Source organism: Mus caroli, unplaced genomic scaffold (genome assembly GCF_978045245.1).
Source record: "Mus caroli unplaced genomic scaffold, Mus_caroli_1 scaffold_14, whole genome shotgun sequence".
Lineage (NCBI taxonomy): Eukaryota > Metazoa > Chordata > Mammalia > Rodentia > Muridae > Mus > Mus caroli.
In genome coordinates, this window is record NW_028227269.1 from 4946666 (window position 1) to 4965236 (window position 18571).

Genomic DNA, 18571 nt, shown 5'->3' on the forward strand with positions numbered 1-18571 from the left:
GTGGGACTATGTTGGGACTCATAATTCTGGGTAGAGGTATTCATAATATGAGTGATGGAGATAATATTGTGTTTGCATAGATTCATAGTGGGTAAAATGTGGAGTAAGATCTGATTAGCTTGCTTCATCTTTTCTAGAAAAATGGGTCTTTGGGGAGTGCTGCTAAATATATAAAGCAGGTTACCATGGCTCAAACTTGGGACCACTTTCAAGTCTTAATACCCCTTTCCCTGAATAACACAAACTGATTGATCAAAATGGGAGAAACATTTCTAAAATACAGACGAAATGCAAGTGATTTCTACTGTATGAAAAACTGCTACATAAATAACTGTGACTGACATAGTAAAAGTTCATATTAGGGGAGCTAGACATGTGTGCTACAATAGAGGTATGTGGCATCCTCAATTTAAGATTATCCTTAAGCACCTAATACTTTCCTCATTGCCTTTTATCTGTAGCCTACAGGTAAGAATATGTGGCCAACTGCCAAAATTTATAGCTTTCAAACTCCATGGGGCTTTAGGATAGAAAAGGCCAGGAGTTAAAGAAGCTTCGGAAAGATTTTTGCAAGTAGCAGCACAAGCACACAAAGTTTTAGGAGTAAAAGTAAACACAGAAAATTATGGGATCAATGCGTTCTGGTTAGATCTCAGTCTAGTCTAACCTCAGCCAAAGAATGAAGAGGAAAGAATATTTCCTCAAACTAAGAAGTAATAGTGTCTCCAGGAAAGCTCCTTGGCACGAGGGAAGATGCAAGTGCAACTAAGTCACAATTGTCGGAAACCAGCACACACATTCAGCCGTTCATTTACTCAAGCCATCGAATGACTAGAAATGAGAATTTGTCCATAGTACTGTCATGACAGGAAGAAAGTCTCAGGCTAATGATATACAGACAAACATGCACTGCAGGGCTACATCATGTTAAAAGCTATTACCATAGCTGGCAAGATGGCTTAGCAGTTAATGGTGCTTGCCACCAAGCCTGCTGACTTTACTTTGATCTCCAGACTCTACATAATAGGAGAGAATCAACTCCAAGTTGTTCTCTAACCCTCACTCCAGAGCCATGGCATAGCTCGCTCTATCTTTCCTCAGTCTCTCCACACGCACACACACATATGCACACACACACTAGAATTAGATGGGTAATTGGCCTGGCTAGCAAGATAGAGGGTTACAAACGGCTCATACTCAGATTCCTTGGGAGATGGCTATCCTGGGGAAGATAATCCCAGACAGAGAAGTTCATAATGATAAATGCCCCCAGGCCAGAGAATCAATGGGATCCACTGAATGCTGCTATACGCCAGAACCAGTTAGCTAGAAAAGGTAGAAAAGAAAACTAGAGAAGCATATTAGTCAGAGTGCATAAATCTTTTTCTTTCTTTCTTTCTTCTGTTTTTAAAGGTTTATTTATTTATTTTATGTATGTGAGTACACTGTAGCTGTCTTCAGACACACCAGAAGAGGGCATCGGATCCTTTACAGATGGTTGTGAGCCACCATGTGGTTGCTGGGAACTGAACTCAGGATTTCTGGAAGAGCAGTCAGTACCCTTTATCATTGAGCCATCTCTCCAGCCCCGGAGTGCATAAGTCTTTATAAGTTTTTGTAAGCATTTAAACTTGTTCTAAACATGATCAGAACCCCTTGTGGACTTTCAAGGAAAAGAAAGTTGATCTGATTATGTTTCTGTAACACCAACATTACTCTATGTTGTTGAAACATTAAGAAAAATTAGGATGAAGCCAAAGAGGAAGAAGGGAGTCCGGTTTGAAGTTCATCCAAACAGAAAAGTACTTTGGGATTAGGTAGTTAGACATCAAAGTGATAAGAGGTAGAATTTGTGATCTATCTTTAAATTATAACCTACTTTAATTACTAATGGACAGGATACCTCTAAGGCATGGGTTAATCAACTGGAGAAATAGCCCTCATCTGTCATGTCATCTTTAACTTCCCATGTCTCTGTAAATTCTCTAAATGGTTCTCAACTTTCCTAGTGTTGTGACCCTCTAATACAACTCCTCATGTGGTAGTGACTCCCAACCATAAAATTATTTTTGTTGTTGCTTTATAACTGTAATTTTGCTACTATTAAACATTGTAATGTAAATATCTGATGTTTCCCATGGCCTTAGGTGACCCATATTGAATGGTTATTTGATCCCTAGAGGAGTTAAGACCCAAAGGTTGAGAGCCACTTCTCTAGATCCTCTGGAACTCACCCATCTCATCAGCAAAATCCTTGTTGTCTTCTGTCTTTTCCATGAATATTATACATGCACTACAGCTCTAAGCAATCTGTCTCACCTCTGAAGGACACTCTTGCTCTGCCATCCATCTTGTGATGTGTCTTCTTTCCCACACTCTCCAAACTTCTAGGCTTGGAAGCCTTCCCCAGGATCCTGATTGCTGCTGCTCACCGAATTAAACATGAGACACTCAGAAACTGAGCCACTTGAACAGCAATGGCAGTCTAAGCCTTGTTTGCAAAATTCTCCTGAGAATGGTAGCCATTTTTCCATCATAAGTGATGGCAAATTTGAAAATTATTCCAAGATCCTAGAAGCACAAGAGACTTGGTTTACTTGTGTTTAATATTATTTTTTAATTATCTGTCTGTGTCTGTATGTCTGTATGTGAGCATGAGGGTAAGTGACCTAGGAAACCAGAAGAATCCATTGGATGCCCTGATGCTGAAGTTACATAGTTGAGAGCCACCCAATCTGTATGCTGATACCAAACTTGGGTCATCTTTAAGAGCAGACTGTTCACCACTGAGTCATCTCTCCAGCTCACAGGCTTGAATTTTCATCCCCTCTTATAAGTAGACTATTTTCAAATGAGAAAAACTTAATAATGTTACATGTACAATGACAGCTCTCCAAGTTTTCAATATTATATCCATAAAACCTTATCTGGAAGACCTAGTGCTTCACCTGTAAGGAAGAACTGGTATCAGAGAAGATATAGAGGGTAAGAACACTTTTTTTCTTAACAGTGCCTAGTCAGTTGAGGTATGAAAAATACTCACATGTGTACATAGTAGTGACTCTTCACAGGAAGTTTTCCTGAAGGAGATTTTTACTGTGTCATTCTTCACAGCCAAGAACAGTTTACTCTGAGAAAACATAGAAGTGGGTTCTCTCCAACATGTTCATTGTCCAGAGAGCCCTCACTGAATATACATGCTCTGGTTGTGTGAACCACAGGCAAAGTAAAAACTGGGGCCTCACTCCTTCTTACTAGATCTTCCCTTAGGAAACCTTCTGCCTCTGATAATGCACGTCACGTGCTTAACTAAAGGGCAAACAACACTTGTTAGGTATTCTCGCAGTAACTATTATCCAGCACATCCATTCATAGCTGTCTTTATAGGCTAGCTGCTTATATGACTGACTCATTAAGCAATAATATCCTGAGAAAACCTGTGATCCAGAGTGACTTGTCTACAATGCATAAATTGTTGTATGGAAACCTTCAGTGCTATGTACCTACCCAAAACAGCATTTTCCACTATTTTCAAATCCACCCTCCTGCACTAAGGAAGCACTTTTCTAAGTAGTTTTTATGCTATCTTCACATGGCCTTCTCCTATGAAAGTCTGCCTTTCCATTCAAACATGGGCTCTACTTACTCTGAAGCTTAAGGGAAGCTTCATTAGGAGATGAGAACAACAGGAGGCAAAGTCAGTTTTCTGGCCTTTCTAGCCAGGTTCTAACACTTCGTACCTGAAGGAAAAATAGGTAGATGATAAGCTTGGGCAGAAATAGATTTAATGTTAAACCCTGAATTGACAAAGTCAACATACTAGAAACTCAAATATGAGTCTATGTTAAATTTTGAGACAGAAGTTCTTCCCCAGAAAACATGAAAATTTTCTTTTGGGGCATTAAACTAATTGAAGGCAATCTACTACATAACCCTTAATGCCAAATTATTTTCAATCTTAATCACACCTGTACAATATGCCCAACATCTAAAATAGTATGTGATCAAAAGAGGAGCTCTGCAGTCTGGGCAAGCGGACACAGAACGTTTAAGCAACACATTCTTGTATATAACTAACACTATTACTACAATCAAATAGAGCACTACAAGAAATGCATCAAGTAACTGTCTCCTATTATAGGTGGGAGTGGAAACTGACAAGGTGATCCTTAGACTTGCAAGACATAAGATAGCTAGGTCCTGGATGAAGAAAAAGAACAAAGTTGGAAGACTGACATTAACCAAGTCAAATCTATAGGGGTCATGTTGGGTTGGGAAAGCCATAACTAAGAACAACCATGTCTATTGAATGAGACAGAGTCCAGAATGAATGTATGCATATATGCATAACTGGCTTGTCACAAAATCAGCAAGCAGTAAGGCCTGTCAATCTGAAAGGACAATCTTTTCATAAGCTGGCACTGGGCCAAGACCATAGTCATTTGAAGAAAGCACAAGCCTTGTACCTCACTTCACCTCATGTAGTATAACAGTTAACTAAGGATGGATGTTGAGTGAAATGTTAAACACCTTCAAGATTATGAGGCAAATGGAGAAAAGCATTCATAATGTTGCAGTAGCCAAAGATGTCTGCAGTAGCATGTCAAACTCCTGAACTACAAGAGGAAACGTAAAAGAGAAATTGCATTACATCAACAACTGTTTATGGTCTGCTCTTCAGAAAAATATCAAGAAGGCAAAAATGGCAAAATATTGCAATGAACATTCTAATAAAGATTGGCATCTGGTAGTCTCTAGATTATATATTTTTTAAGAACTCTAATCTAAGAAGATGACAGATACTGAGAAGTTTAAAAATAGACACTGGAAGAGACACTTAACAAAGCAATATATATGAATAGTTAACAAGCACATGAAAAATGCTCAATGCTACTAGAAAGAAAAAAAAGGTAATTTAAATGAAATTAGATGCTACATTTATTAGAGAGGTGGGAATTATAAATATTCACAACAGAAATGTTGACAAGGATGTGGGGATATTATTCACTGCTGATGGGAGAGTTAAGTAGTAAAAACATATTGAAAAACAGTTTGTCAATGTGTTTGTCACTGTGACTAAAACACCTGGCATGACAATTTGTGGGAGAATGTCTCTTGGCTCATCATTCTGGAAGATTCATTCTGTTACCCAAGGGTGGGAAGTTATCTGCCTGGACTGTGTTTCCAGGTTCTTGAAATTTTGTTCAAAAAACAAACAAAGATATACAAGTAGCAAAGGGTTATGTTCAGAAGTGAAGCAAACATACAGGCCTGAGATGCTTCTGCTAGTAAGAGGCCACTCTGTGCAGCTTCCTTTTGTGGGTCCAGGAGGGGAGTAGTTGCAAGGGGTGTGGGTTTTATCAGTTTTGACTGGTTGATGGGCTTCAGTTATAAGCATTTGTTCTTTTCCATGATGAATCTGATTTTAATTATATCCACACTCAATCTTGCATAGTCATATGGAAACTAGGGGGTTTACCCTAAAACTTCACTCAGAGGTCACAATCTGCCTTACTGCCATCCACCACAAACTGGTTCTGACTATATCACCTCATTTCCCTTAGTTTTAAGACTTATTTCAGGATGCACTTTGTTATGAAAAGGAAACTACAAACACCTTGCTAGGGAGAAATATAATTCTATTGTTTGTAATAGGGTCTACATGCTAGGATATATGCAAGCACTAGGATATAGGTTGCTAGGTTCATAGTTAGGAAAGAAATGTGTAGCTTCAGCCAACTGGAGCCCCTGGTTTTTAAGCTGTCCCTATACCTGCCTGCCTCAACACCATGATGAATTTGTTCCATTGCACACAATAGAAACCATCACTAGGAAAATACAGAGAATGTGACATTTTGAGTTTACTGTGTTCTGGGACTGGTAAATTCTAGGAAACAATGGTTGTAGGCTCTAGCAAAGGATAAGCCTGGAATCTTGGCCTAGTTATCTGGCATTGTATTGGAGCTCATTTATTTTAACCTAAACTCAAGCCATTTAAGAATATCCCTCATCGTTTCTCGGCCTTTTGGCTAAGATCAAGTGAAGAATATCCCTCTAGGCCAGGGCAGTGGTGGCACATATCTTTAATCCCAGCACTCGGGAGGCAGAGGCAGGCAGATTTCTGAGTTCAAGACCAGCCTAGTCTACAAAGTGAGTTCCAGGACAGCCAAGGCTACTACACAGAGAAACCCTGTCTCGGAGAGAAAGAGAGAGAGAGAGAGAGAGAGAGAGAGAGAGAGAGAGAGAGAGAGAGAGAGAGGAAGGAAGGAAAGAAAGAAAGAAAGAAAGAAAGAAAGAAAGAAAGAAAGAAAGAAAGAAAGAAAGAAAGAAAGAAAGAAAGAAAGAAAGGATGAAAGAAGGGCTAGGGTGGTTAATAACACTGTCCTGTCCTGTAGTGAAGAAAGCTGGCCAGAGTTAGGGCAAGGAACAACTTGTATTTCCAGACAACATATTAAAAATGTTGCAGTATTATAAATAATTTAAGTAGCTGAGACTCATTAACTTTAACATATTCTTTACAAGTGCTCCATGAAATACTAATATATTAGCTCTTTTGTTTCCTCGCCTTCTATTGTTTAGCTTAATGAAGCTCTGGCTATTATTGTGAGCAGCATTGTTTGTGATGGAAAAGAGGATTCTTGGGTAGCAAACCAGAACTTTTACCCCACTGTATTAGAAGATAAAGAAAATAAAGTGTTTAGAATGTCCTCTCAGTTTTCAACCTAGTCAAAAGCTATCTAAAACTCTGGTTGTTATCCTAGGACAGTCCTGATCTGTCCAGCTATCTAGGGTATAATGGTCACATGTTTGATGAGTATTTTGCTTCAGAAAGCAGGAGGATTTTGGCAGTAATCCATGATCGGAAAATAAGCCTCAAAGTGACTTGTCCAAGCATATTAACCTTCCTTTACCACTTCTCTCAAGTCAAGTTGGCATCATGGTATTGACACAACATACATCTGTTGTTCAAAGTTTCCTATTAATCATCCAATTTTCATTTACATAAACCTGAGACAAATAATAAAGGCTGAGGAACTATTCAGTTACAAGGTTTCTTCTTAGAATGGCTCCTCCCCCAAAAACAATCTCACAAAAGGCAAATACACAAAAACCATAGTTGACCTTTGCCCCATAAACAAACACTTGGGAGATTTGTGCATGATGGTGGCTCTCAGCCCCCTTGCTTTGGAGGATGAGATTTCACTGGGATTCTGTGTTCCAGAAAGAGTGGTTTTAGGTTCTGGTCATACATTTATTGTGCATTCTGTAGACTTGTTCTGTAACATTTGCTCCTCATACAGAGAAGTCATGCTCTGGCCATATTTTGATCAGTTAGGGAAAATTAATGACTAATTGAATGGCTTAGTTCTTGTAAACACAGGATATTGTCTCTTTGAAACCATTCTCTTCTCTGTGAATGAGTCAAGCTGTTCATGTGTTTTCAATTTCATCTTTCTTTAAATTTTTTATTAGGTATTTTCCTCATTTACATTTCCAATGCTATCCCAAAAGTCCCCCATACCCCCCCTCCCCTACCCACCAACTCGCACTTCTTGGCCCTGGCATTCCCCTGTACTGAGGAATATAAAGTTTGCTCAACCAATGGGCCTCTCTTTCCACTGATGGCTAACTAGGCCATCTTTTGATACATATGCAGCTAGAGACACGAGCTCCGGGGTACTGGTTAGTTCATAATGTTGTTCCACCTATAGGGTTGCAGATCCCCTTAGCTCCTTGGGTACTTTCTCTAGCTTCTCCATTGGGAGCCCTGTGATCCATCCAATAGCTGACTGTGAGCATCCACTTCTGTGTTTGGTAGGCCCCTGCATAGTCTCACAAGGGACAGCTATATCTGGGTCCTTTCAGCAAAATCTTGCTAGTGTATGCAATGGTGTCAGTGATTGGAGGCTGATTATTGGATGGATTCCTGGATATGGCAGTCTCTAGATGGTCCATCCTTTTGTCTCAGCTCCAAACTTTGTCTCTGTAACTCCTTCCATGGGTGTTTTGTTCCCAATTCTAAGAAGGGGCAAAGTGTCCCAACACTTTGGTCTTCGTTCTTCTTGAGTTTCATGTGTTTCACGAATTGTATCTTATATCTTGGGTATTCTAAGTTTCTGGGCTAATATCCACTTATCAGTGAGTACATATCATTTGAGTTCTTTTGTGATTGGGTTACCTCACTCAGGATGATGCCCTCCAGGTCCATCCATTTGCCTAGGAATTTCATAAATTCATTCTTTTAATAGCTGAGTAGTACTCCACTGTGTAAATGTACCACATTTTTTATATTCATTCCTCTGTTGAGGGGCATCTGGGATCTTTCCAGCTTCTGGCTATTATAAATAAGGCTGCTATAAACATAGTGGAGCATGTGTCTTTCTTACCAGTAGGAACATCTTCTGGATATATGCCCAGGAGAGGTATTGCAGGATCCTCCTGTAGTACTATGATTTCCAGAGTGGTTGTACAAGCTTACAATCCCACCAAAAATGGAGGAGTGTTCCTCTTTCTCCACATCCTCTCCAGCATTTACTGTCACCTGAATTTTTGATCTTAGCCATTCTGACTGGTGTGAGGTGGAATCTCAGGGTTGTTTTGATTTGCATGTCCCTGATGATTAAGGATGATGAACATTTTTTCAGGTGCTTCTCAGCCATTCGGTATTCCTCAGTTGAGAATTCTTTGTTTAGCTCTGAGCCCCATTTTTTAATGGGGTTATTTGATTTTCTGGAGTCCACCTTCTTGAGTTCTTTATATATATTGGATATTTGTCCCCTATCTGATTTAGGATAGGTAAAGATCCTTTCTCAATCTGTTGGTGGCCTTTTGGTCTTATTGACGGTGTCTATTGCCTTACAGAAGCTTTGCAGTTTTATGAGGTCCCATTTGTCAATTCTCAATCTTACAGCACAAGCCATTACTGTTCTATTCAGGAATTTTTCCCCTGTGCCCATATCTTGGAGGCTTTTCTCCAATTTCTCCTCTATAAGTTTCAGTGTCTCTGGTTTTATGTGGAGTTCCTTGATCCACTTAGATTTGACCTAAGTACAAGGAGATAGAAATTGATCAATTCGCATTCTTCTACATGATAACCACCAGATGTGCCAGCACTATTTGTTGAAAATGCTGTCTTTTTTCCACTGGATGGTTTTAGCTCCCTTGTCAAAGATCAAGTGACCATAGATCTGTGGGTTCATTTCTGGGCCTTCAATTCTATTCCATTGGTCTACTTGTCTGTCACTATACCAGTACCATGCACTGTTTATCACAATTGCTCTGTAGTACAGCTTTAGGTCAGGCATGGTGATTCTACCAGAGGTTCTTTTATCATTGAGAAGAGTTTTTGCTATCCTAGGTTTTTTGTTACTCCAGATAAATTTGCAGATTGCCCTTTCCATTTCATTGAAGAATTGACTTGGAATTTTGATGGGGATTGCATTGAATCTGTAGCTTGCTTTTGGCAAGATAGCCATTTTTTACTATATTAATCCTGCCAATCCATGAGCATGGGAGATCTTTCCATCTTCTGAGATCTTCTTTAATTTCTTTCTTCAGAGACTTGATGTTCTTATCATAAAGATCTTTCACTTTCTTAGTTTGAGTCACACAAAGGTATTATTTGTGACTATTGAGAAGGGTGTTGTTTCCCTAATTTCTTTCTCAGCCTGTTTATTCTTTGTGTAGAAAAAGGCAATTGACTTGTTTGAGTTAATTTTATATCCAGATACTTCATTGAAGCTGTTTATCAGGTTTAGGAGTTCTCTGGTGGAATTTTTATGGTCACTTATATATACTATCATATCATCTGCAAAAAGTGAAATTTTGACTTCTTCCTTTACAATTTGTATCCCCTTGATCTCCTTTTGTTGTTGAATTGCTTTGGCTAGGACTTCAAGTACAATGTTGAATAGGTAGGGAGAAAGTGGGTAGCCTTGCCTAGTCCCTGATTTTAGTGGGATTGCTTCAAGCTTCTCACCATTTACTTTGATGTTGGCTACTGGTTTGCTGTATATTGCTTTTATCATGTTTAGGTATGGGCCTTGAATTCCTGATCTTTCCAAGACTTTTATCATGAATGGCTGTTGGATTTTGTCAAATGCTTTCTCTGCATCTAAGGAGATGATCATGTGGTTTTTGTCTTTGAGTGTGTTTATATAATGGATTACGTTGATGGATTTCCATATATTAAACCATCCCTGCATTCCTGGAATGAAACCTACTCGGTCAGGATGGATGATTGTTTTAATGTGTTCTTGGATTCGGTTAGCGAGAATTTTATTGAGTATTTTTGCATCTATATTCATAAGGGAAATTGGTCTGAAGTTCTCTATCTTTGTTGGATCGTTCTGTGGTTTAGGTATCAGAGTAATTGTGGCTTCATAGAATGAGTTGGATAGAGTACCTTCTGTTTCTATTTTGTGGAATAGTTTGTGCAGAACTAAAATTACATCTTCTTTGAAGGTCTGATAGAACTCTGCATTAAACCCATCTGGTCCTGGGCTTTTTTGGTTGGGATACTATTAATGACTGCTTCTATTTCTTTAGGGGATATGGGACTGTTTAGATCGTTAACCTGATCCTGATTTAACTTTGGTACCTGGTATCTGTCTAGAAATTTGTCCATTTCATCTAGGTTTTCCAGTTTTGTTGAGTATAGCCTTTTGTAGAAGGATCTAATGGTGTTTTGGATTTCTTCAGGATCTCTTGTTATGTCTCCCTTTTCATTTCTGACTTTGTTAATTAGGATGTTGTCCCTGTGCCCTCTAGTGAGTCTGGCTAAGGGTTTATCTATCTTGTTGATTTTCTCAAAGAACCAGCTCCTCCTTTGGTTGATTCTTTGGATAGTTCTTCTTGTCTCCACTTGGTTGATTTCCCCCCTGAGTTTGATTATTTCCTGCCATCTACTCCTCTTGGGTGAATTTGCTTCCTTTTTTTCTAGAGCTTTTGGTTTGTTGTCTAGCTGCTAGTGTGCGATCTCTCTAGTTTATTTTTGGAGGCACACAGAGCTATGAGTTTCCCTCTTAGAAATGCTTTCATAGTGTCCCATAAGTTTGGGTATGTTGTGGCTTCATTTTCATTAAACTCTAAAAAGTCTTTAATTTCTTTCTTTATTCCTTCCTTGACCAAGGTATCATTGAGAAGAGTGTTGTTCTGTTTCCACATGAATGGTGGCTTTCCACTATTTATGTTGTTATTGAAGATCAGTCTTAGTCCATGGTGATCTGATAGGATGCATGGGACAATTTCAATATTTTTGTATATGTTGAGGCCTGTTTTGTGGCAAATTATATGGTCAATTTTGGAAATGGTACCATGAGGTGCTGAGAAGAAGGTATATCCTTTTGTTTTAGGATAAAATATTCTGTAGATATCTGTTAAGTCCATTTGTTTTATAACTTCTCTTAGTTTCACTGTGTCCCTGTTTAGGTCTGTTTCCATGCTCTGTCCATTGATGAAAGTGGTGTGTTGAAGTTTCCCACTATTATTGTGTGAGGTGCAATGTGTGTTTTGAGCTTTACTAAAGTTTCTTTAATGAATGTGGCTGCCCTTGCATTTGGAGCATAGATATTCAGAATTGAGAGTTCCTCTTGGAGGATTTTACCTTTGATGAGTATGAAGTGTCCCTCCTTGTCTTTTTTGATAACTTGGGCTGGAAGTCAATTTTATTCGATATCAGAATGGCTACTCCAGCTTGTTTCTTCAGACCATTTGCTTGGAAAATTGTTTTCCAGCCTTGCACTCTGAGGTAGTGTCTGTCTTTTTGCTGAGATGGGTTTCCTGTAAGCAGCAAAATGTTGGGTCCTGTTTGTGTAGCCAGTCTGTTAGTCTATGTCTTTTTATTGGGGAGTTGAGTCCATTGATATTAAGAGATATTAAGGAAAAGTAATTGCTGCTTCCTATTATTTTTGTTGTTAGAGTTGGCATTCTGTTCTTGTGGCTGTCTTCTTTTTGGTTTGTTGAAGGATTACTTTCTTCCTTTTTCTAGGGCATGGTTTCTGTCCTTGAATTGTTTTTTTTTTTTTTTCTGTTATTATCCTAAAAGGGCTGGATTCATGGAAAGATAATGTGTGAATTTGGTTTTGTCGTGGAATACTTTGGTTTCTCCATCTATGGAAATCGAGTTTGGCTGGGTATAGCAGCCTGGGCTGGCATTTGTGTTCTCTTAGTGTCTGTATAACATCTGTCCAGGCTCTTCTGGCTTTCATAATCTCTGGTGAAACATCTGGTGTAATTCTGATAGGCCTGCCTTTATATGTTACTTGACCTTTTTCCCTTACTGCTTTTAATATTCTATCTTTATTTAGTGCATTTGTTGTTCTGATTATTATGTGTCAGGAGAAATTTCTTTTCTGGTCCAGTCTATTTGGAGTTCTGTAGGCTTCTTGTATGTTCATGGGCATCTCTTTCTTTATGTTTGGGAAGTTTTCTTCTATATTTTGTTGAAAATATTTGCTCGCCCTTTAAGTTGAAAATCTTCATTCTCATCTACTCCTATTATCCGTAGGTTTGGTCTTCTCATTGTGTCCTGGATTTCCTGGATGTTTTGAGTTAGGATCTTTTTGCATTTTGCATTTTCTTTGATTGCTGTGCCAATGTTCTCTATGGAATCTTCTGCACCTGAGATTCTGTCTTCCATCTTTTGTATTCTGTTGCTGATGCTCGCATCTATGGTTCCAGATTTCTTTCCTAGGGTTTCTATCTCCAGAGTTGCCTTACTTTGGGATTTCTTTATTGTGTCTACTACCCTTTTTAGGTCTAGTATGGTTTTGTTCTTTTCCATCACCTGTTTGGATGTGCTTTCCTGTTTTTCTTTAAGGACTTCTACCTGTTTGGATGTGTTTTCCTATTTTTCTTTAAGGACTTGTAACTCTTTAGCAGTGTTCTCCTGTATTTCTTTAAGTGAGTTATTAAAGTCCTTCTTGATGTCCTCTACCATCATCATGAGATATGCTTTTAAATACGGGTCTAGTTTTTCGGGTGTGTTGGGGTGCCCAGGACTGGGTCGGGTGGGAGTGCTGTGTTCTGATGATGGTGAGTGGTCTTGGTTTCTGTTAGTAAGATTCTTACGTTTGTCTTTAACCATCTGGTAATCTCTGGAGTTAGTTGTTATAGTTGTCTCTGATTAGAGCTTTTCCTCAGGTGATTATGTTAGCCTCTATCAGCAGACCTGGGAGACTAGCTCTCTCCTGAGTTTCAGTGGTCTGAGCACTCTCTGCTGGCAAGCTCTCCTCTTGCAGGGATGGTGCCCAGATATCTGGCATTCGAGCCTGCCTCCTGGCACAAGTTGTGTTCCACTCACCAGAGGTCCTAAGATCCCGTGTAGCGTCCTCTGGGGACCTTAGGGGTGTCCGCAGATTCTGTGCCCAAGGTGCCCTGGTGCTGATGCTGACTGGAAGGGACTTGTGACCCTGGTCAGGCCAGGTTTTCTTCTTCCCTAATTAATGCTGTCTCCTGTCCTGGACGATTGGATTGGAGCAGAAGTTGTATTCCACTCACCAGAGGTCTTAAGATCCCATGGAGAGTCCTTTGGGGACCTTGGGAGTGTCCACAGACTCCGTGCCCAAGGTGCCCCAGTGCTGGTGCCAACAGGAAGGGCCAATTTCATCTTTAAAAGAAATTGAGGGATGCAGACTGACCTGCTAGAAAGTTCTCGAGTGAAGCACAGTAAAGGTGATGTGAACCATGTTCTTGTCATGACGATTTTATCATGCCACCTATATTTCAGGAGGGGAATGTAAGAAACAGGAGACAGTCACTATGAAATACAGAGGTTCTCTTGTTTTCTACATGGCTGGATCCACTGATCTTTCCAACGTAGGCTCCTTCAGAGACAAATGACTACATGCATGATTTTGCAAAGTATTAAGCTCAGGTCTATAAAAAAGTCAGTAAATGTTTATTGAGTATGTATGATGAACCTATCGTGGTGATTGGTTATTGATCTGTGTGAATAAGGCAAAAATCTCTGACCTTAGGCATCTTACAGTGAAGCTGTAGAAATATCATCACTTAAGTGATTATCATTCCATATGGTAAAGGATACTTAAAACAAAAGCAGGAAACCCAGAGTGGGCCCTAGCCCAGATTAGCCCAAAATCCAGAAAACATGAATGGCCACTTTTGAGAAAGAGGGGAGAAATGAATCTAACCACGTGAAACAGAAAGCCAGACCCAGAGGACAACCCATGTTACAGTAAGAAGTTATACTTCACTTTCAGAGAATGGGAAATTACTATAATATCTTTAAATATAAACTAGACATTGTTAGATTTTTTTAAGAAACATTCTGTGTTCAGTATGGAGATTAATTGAAACTAAGGACAATTTAGGGGCATGATGTGCAGAGAAGATGGCAGTTAGTTCTTGGAATCGGCAGTAGAGATAGAAAGGAATTGACATTTCAAAATGCTGACGATCAATAGGACATGATGATCAGCCAAATGTAAGAAAGAAAAAGAGAAAGAGGAGGAGGATTTGAGAATGAAGCAAACCTAGGAATAGTGCACCTGCAATATTTAAAATGCCTGTGGGAGAGACCAATGGACAGTTCTAATGAGTGCCTGAATATACAAATTGAGAGCAGTGTAAGGCTGGAGTTTTGAACATTATCCCTTTTAGGTGGTGAATAAAATGAGTTTGACTGTCTGGAGAATGTGGGAGATGTACAGAGTAAGGAGAGAAGAGAGTCCAGACAGTACTGAAAAATAACAGCATTGAAAGAACTCCCATGAAGGAAAAAGGAATTGCAAATAAAATAGAGAAAAACGGGCCAGAGGGTAGGAGTAGAGCAAAGGAAGTCAGTAACATGCATGAGCAAGGACATCTATCTTAGGCAGTGCCTGACAGGTGTCAGTACTCAGCAACCTACTGAGAATGTAAACTGAATCCTGAGAAGAGGCCCTGCATCCCAGGTAGTGCTCCACAGGTAATCAAATCTCCCAAAAAGCAAAACTCCCAAATGCATAAATTAATACTCTTGGTGTGCTGGCTTGTTTTATGTCAACTTGACACAGGCTAGGAGGGTCATTTGGGAAGAGAGAACTATCAATGAAGAAAATGCCTCTGCCAGATTGGCCTGTGAGCAAGGCTGTGGTGCATTTTCTTGATGAGTGATTGCTGTGGGGTGGCAAGCAATTCACTGTGAACAGTACTAACCCTGGACTGGACTGGTGGACCTGGAGACACGTAAGAGAGCCAGGGGAGTGAGCCAGTAAACAGCAATCCTCTGACCTCCCACATCAGGTCCTGCCCCGACCTCCCTCAGTGATACACTATAACCTGGAAGGGTAAGCTAAAATAAACCCTTTGCTTCCCAAAGTTGCTTTTGGTTTGATCTTTATCATAGCAATAAAAACCTAGATTGACAGAGTTTCTTATACATCTAGCAAATTGCTCCCCAGTTTGGAGAAAGAAAATAGGCACCTGAGAGGAGGCAGATGTGAATTTAAAATGGCATCCCTCTCAGAGATAAAGAACCTGGTCCTAGGACAGAGGCATGAACTTGGACTGCCTTCATATGCAAAATGGAATCCATAGCTCCAGTTTACAAACAGAAAGAGCCTGGCACTGATTTTAGTATATTGTGAGGTTTGTTAGCCCTTGTCTGTTAAATCTGAATGTATTTTATGGGGTTCCTGAGTTCCAGGGTCTTAAAATTCTGAGGCTGCTAAACAATCTAATTGCAAGATTGGCACCTCTCAAGCCTACAGATCATGTGGTCTTAAAATGCAGCCATTGTCTAGGAAAGTTGGGGGTGGTTGGGAAGGAGGAGGAAAACCTTCTTCTATGAGTCCTGGTAGGGAGCCAAAAGGCAGCCAATAGTGACCCTGCTGTGCTCAGGTCCCACTGTTGAGCCCTAATGAGAAAAGAGAGACTAAGAAATAAGAAAGGAAGGATGACAGTGTAGGAAATTTTGTGTCCTCCTGAGAAACCAATAAGACCTGCCCCGCCCCCTCCCCTGATACCAAAGTTCTTCAAATGTTTTGAGTCACATACAAAATAAGAAAAATAGACTAGTTAAGATTTCTGGAAGAGAAACAACAGTTTTTGGAAACAGGCCAGAGTTTGATGTGACTTCAGTCACTTTTTAGCCGTGTACTTGAACATAATGCTTATAATCCTTAAGTAATTTGATTTTCTCACCTACAAAATGAAGACAAAAATACTTATAATGCATACATAAAACAATATGTGCTAAATGTTAAACATACTTCTTGGACATGGTAAGTATTCAATTATTTATAAATATTATAGTTCAGCAATATTAAAAATGAACAGAGCATTTGTGCCCCTTTGATCATGTGCATGTGTGTTAGCTTGGGTGAGCAGACACACACATATACTCCTAATCCTTGGAAAATAAAATTCATAATATTCCCTCCAAAGTCAACTGATGAAAAGATCGGTCTGGCATGGAAAAATGGGCAGGTACATACAGAAATGATTCATAGAGAGTAAAATCGCTAATGGAGCTTCTCAGGCTACTCAAGCTACAATAGAAATTTATTTCTCACCAGTTCTCTTAGGTAGGGTCTTACTGCTGTGAACAGACACCATGACCAAGACAACTCTAATAAAGTCAACATTTAACTGGGGCTGACTTACAGGTTCAGAGGTTCAGCCCATTATCAAGGTGGGAACATGGCAGTCTCCAGGCAGGCATGGTGCAGGAGGAGCTGAGAGTTCAGAAGACAAATAGGAGAAGACTGGCTTCAAGGTAGCTAGGACGGGGGTCTGAAAGCCCACACCCACAGTGGCATACTTTCTCTAAATAGTGGTACTCATGGGCCAGGCATATTCAAACCACCACACCACTCTTTACACTGTGTCCTGGCAGATTGTATTACTGAGTGCTTGCCCTGTCCACAGATTTTAACTCTCCTGGTTCTGCATCTGGAAGCCAGAGAGGGAGAGCAACTCTGAGAGGGGAGCCTCATCAGCCCCCAGGCCCACCTTTCAATGCCACCATCATGGGAATTCAATTTCAAACATATGAATGTGAAGACACGGGGCACTCCAGCCAACAGATAGCTAAAAAGACGTCCAACTGCAAAGTGATTAATTTCAATTAAGATAAGGATTTTTAAAATAAATGATCTTGATAAAGATCAAAAAGTTTGCTGTAACAGAATTTTTGCTAGATCAAGGAAAGCAGATTTTTCTCACAAACTGTCGGAAGCAGAGAAATGGCACAAAACAGTTTGGAGGGCAATTTGACAGCACATACCCTACTGTAAATGACATATGACCTTTAATTCGGCATTTCTATGTATTTACTGTTCTATATGTTGGGAGATAGAAGCGAATCACATAGACCTCATTGCAACATCATTGATAACATACAGATTTATAAGCAATCTATTGGTTGTAGATTGACTTTCATATAGATTGTGGTAAATAAATGTTTAAAAATAAAATGGATTCCTATAATTAAAGTACTTTCAAAACTATGTCATTAGTCAGGTGCAGCAGTAGTGGGCTGTGCATATAACCCTGGCTACTTGGAAGGCTGAGGAAGGAAGATCATTTGAGGTCAGAAGTTCTAGGCCAGTACCAGTGAGACAGTGACTGCGTCCATCAACTTAAAGCACAGTGTTAAGTGAATAGAGAAGATTGCATGTTGAGGTTGTTTAAGGAATAAAAAGTGGTATATGTCCAGAGCCATGACATACACATAAATAATGATTTCAATAATGGTATTTATTAAGTAAAACAAAATTCTCCTCATTTTACAATTAAACAGGATGCATTCAAATATCCTCACTTCTTAAAATACATGCCAAGTAAATTAACCTTAATTATAAAAAGAATCTACACAAAAGTACTGCTATTGTCAAGTGAGAAAAAGAAGAATGGGCTAGGGATGCACGGCTTAGTGGGTAAAGTGTTTATTGAGAAAGCATTTATTTGCCACAGTCTATATGAAAGTCAATCTACAATCAATAGATTGTGTATAAACCTATACATTATTGATGATGTTGCAATGAGGTCTATGTGGTTTGCTTCTATCTCCCAATACGCAAACTACCTGAGTTTGTATTACCAGTATTCATGTATATATCGACATGTATTTACATGGCACATGCCTATATTTCCAGCACTAGGGAGACATGCCTATATTTCCAGCATAGGAGTATCCTGAAGCCAGGTAGTCTAGCCACTTGATGAGTTCTATGTTCAAGGAAAGATGCTGCCAAAGTGGGGAGGGTAGTGCAGAACAATTAAGTTTCACAGCAGACATTGGCCTCTGGTCTTCATATGTACACACACATGTTCACCTCTCTACACACAAACATGCACACATAAATTAAAATCATGTAATAGAAGTCTGATACCTGATCATCAAAAATATGTGCTTTCCAGGCACAGAAGAGTGTCTGTTCCAGACAGAAATTGTCTTTGATCCACTAACTGTCCATTGGCTGAATGAAGAAAACTGAAGTCCTGGGGGATTACACAGCTCCCCATGGAAGCAGTCTTAGTACCTTAGCCATTGCATGCAAGGGAGTCACCTAGACATAGTATGCACACTGGACCTTTAAATGGGCCAAAAGAGGAAAAAAGAAAG

The 18571-nt window shown here is 39.6% G+C and overlaps 1 protein-coding gene across 11 annotated transcripts in view; it reads right to left on the reverse strand.

The window, feature by feature from the left end:
* Nucleotides 1-18571, reverse strand: part of Tdrd15 (tudor domain containing 15) — a 369751-nt gene that overhangs the window by 214883 nt on the left and 136297 nt on the right. For 9 of the 11 annotated variants that reach the window (XR_015045178.1, XR_015045179.1, XR_015045168.1 and 6 more), the window contains 3 exons: nucleotides 3647-3740; nucleotides 3044-3130; nucleotides 2320-2571 (listed from right to left, as the gene is read on the reverse strand). The exons of 1 other annotated variant lie outside the window; for it this stretch is intronic. The gene's annotated coding sequence lies outside the window, so the exon portion shown is untranslated. The remainder of the gene's footprint in view (nucleotides 1-2319; nucleotides 2572-3043; nucleotides 3131-3646; nucleotides 3741-18571) is intronic. One more of the 11 variants, XR_015045170.1, reaches the window with a different exon arrangement.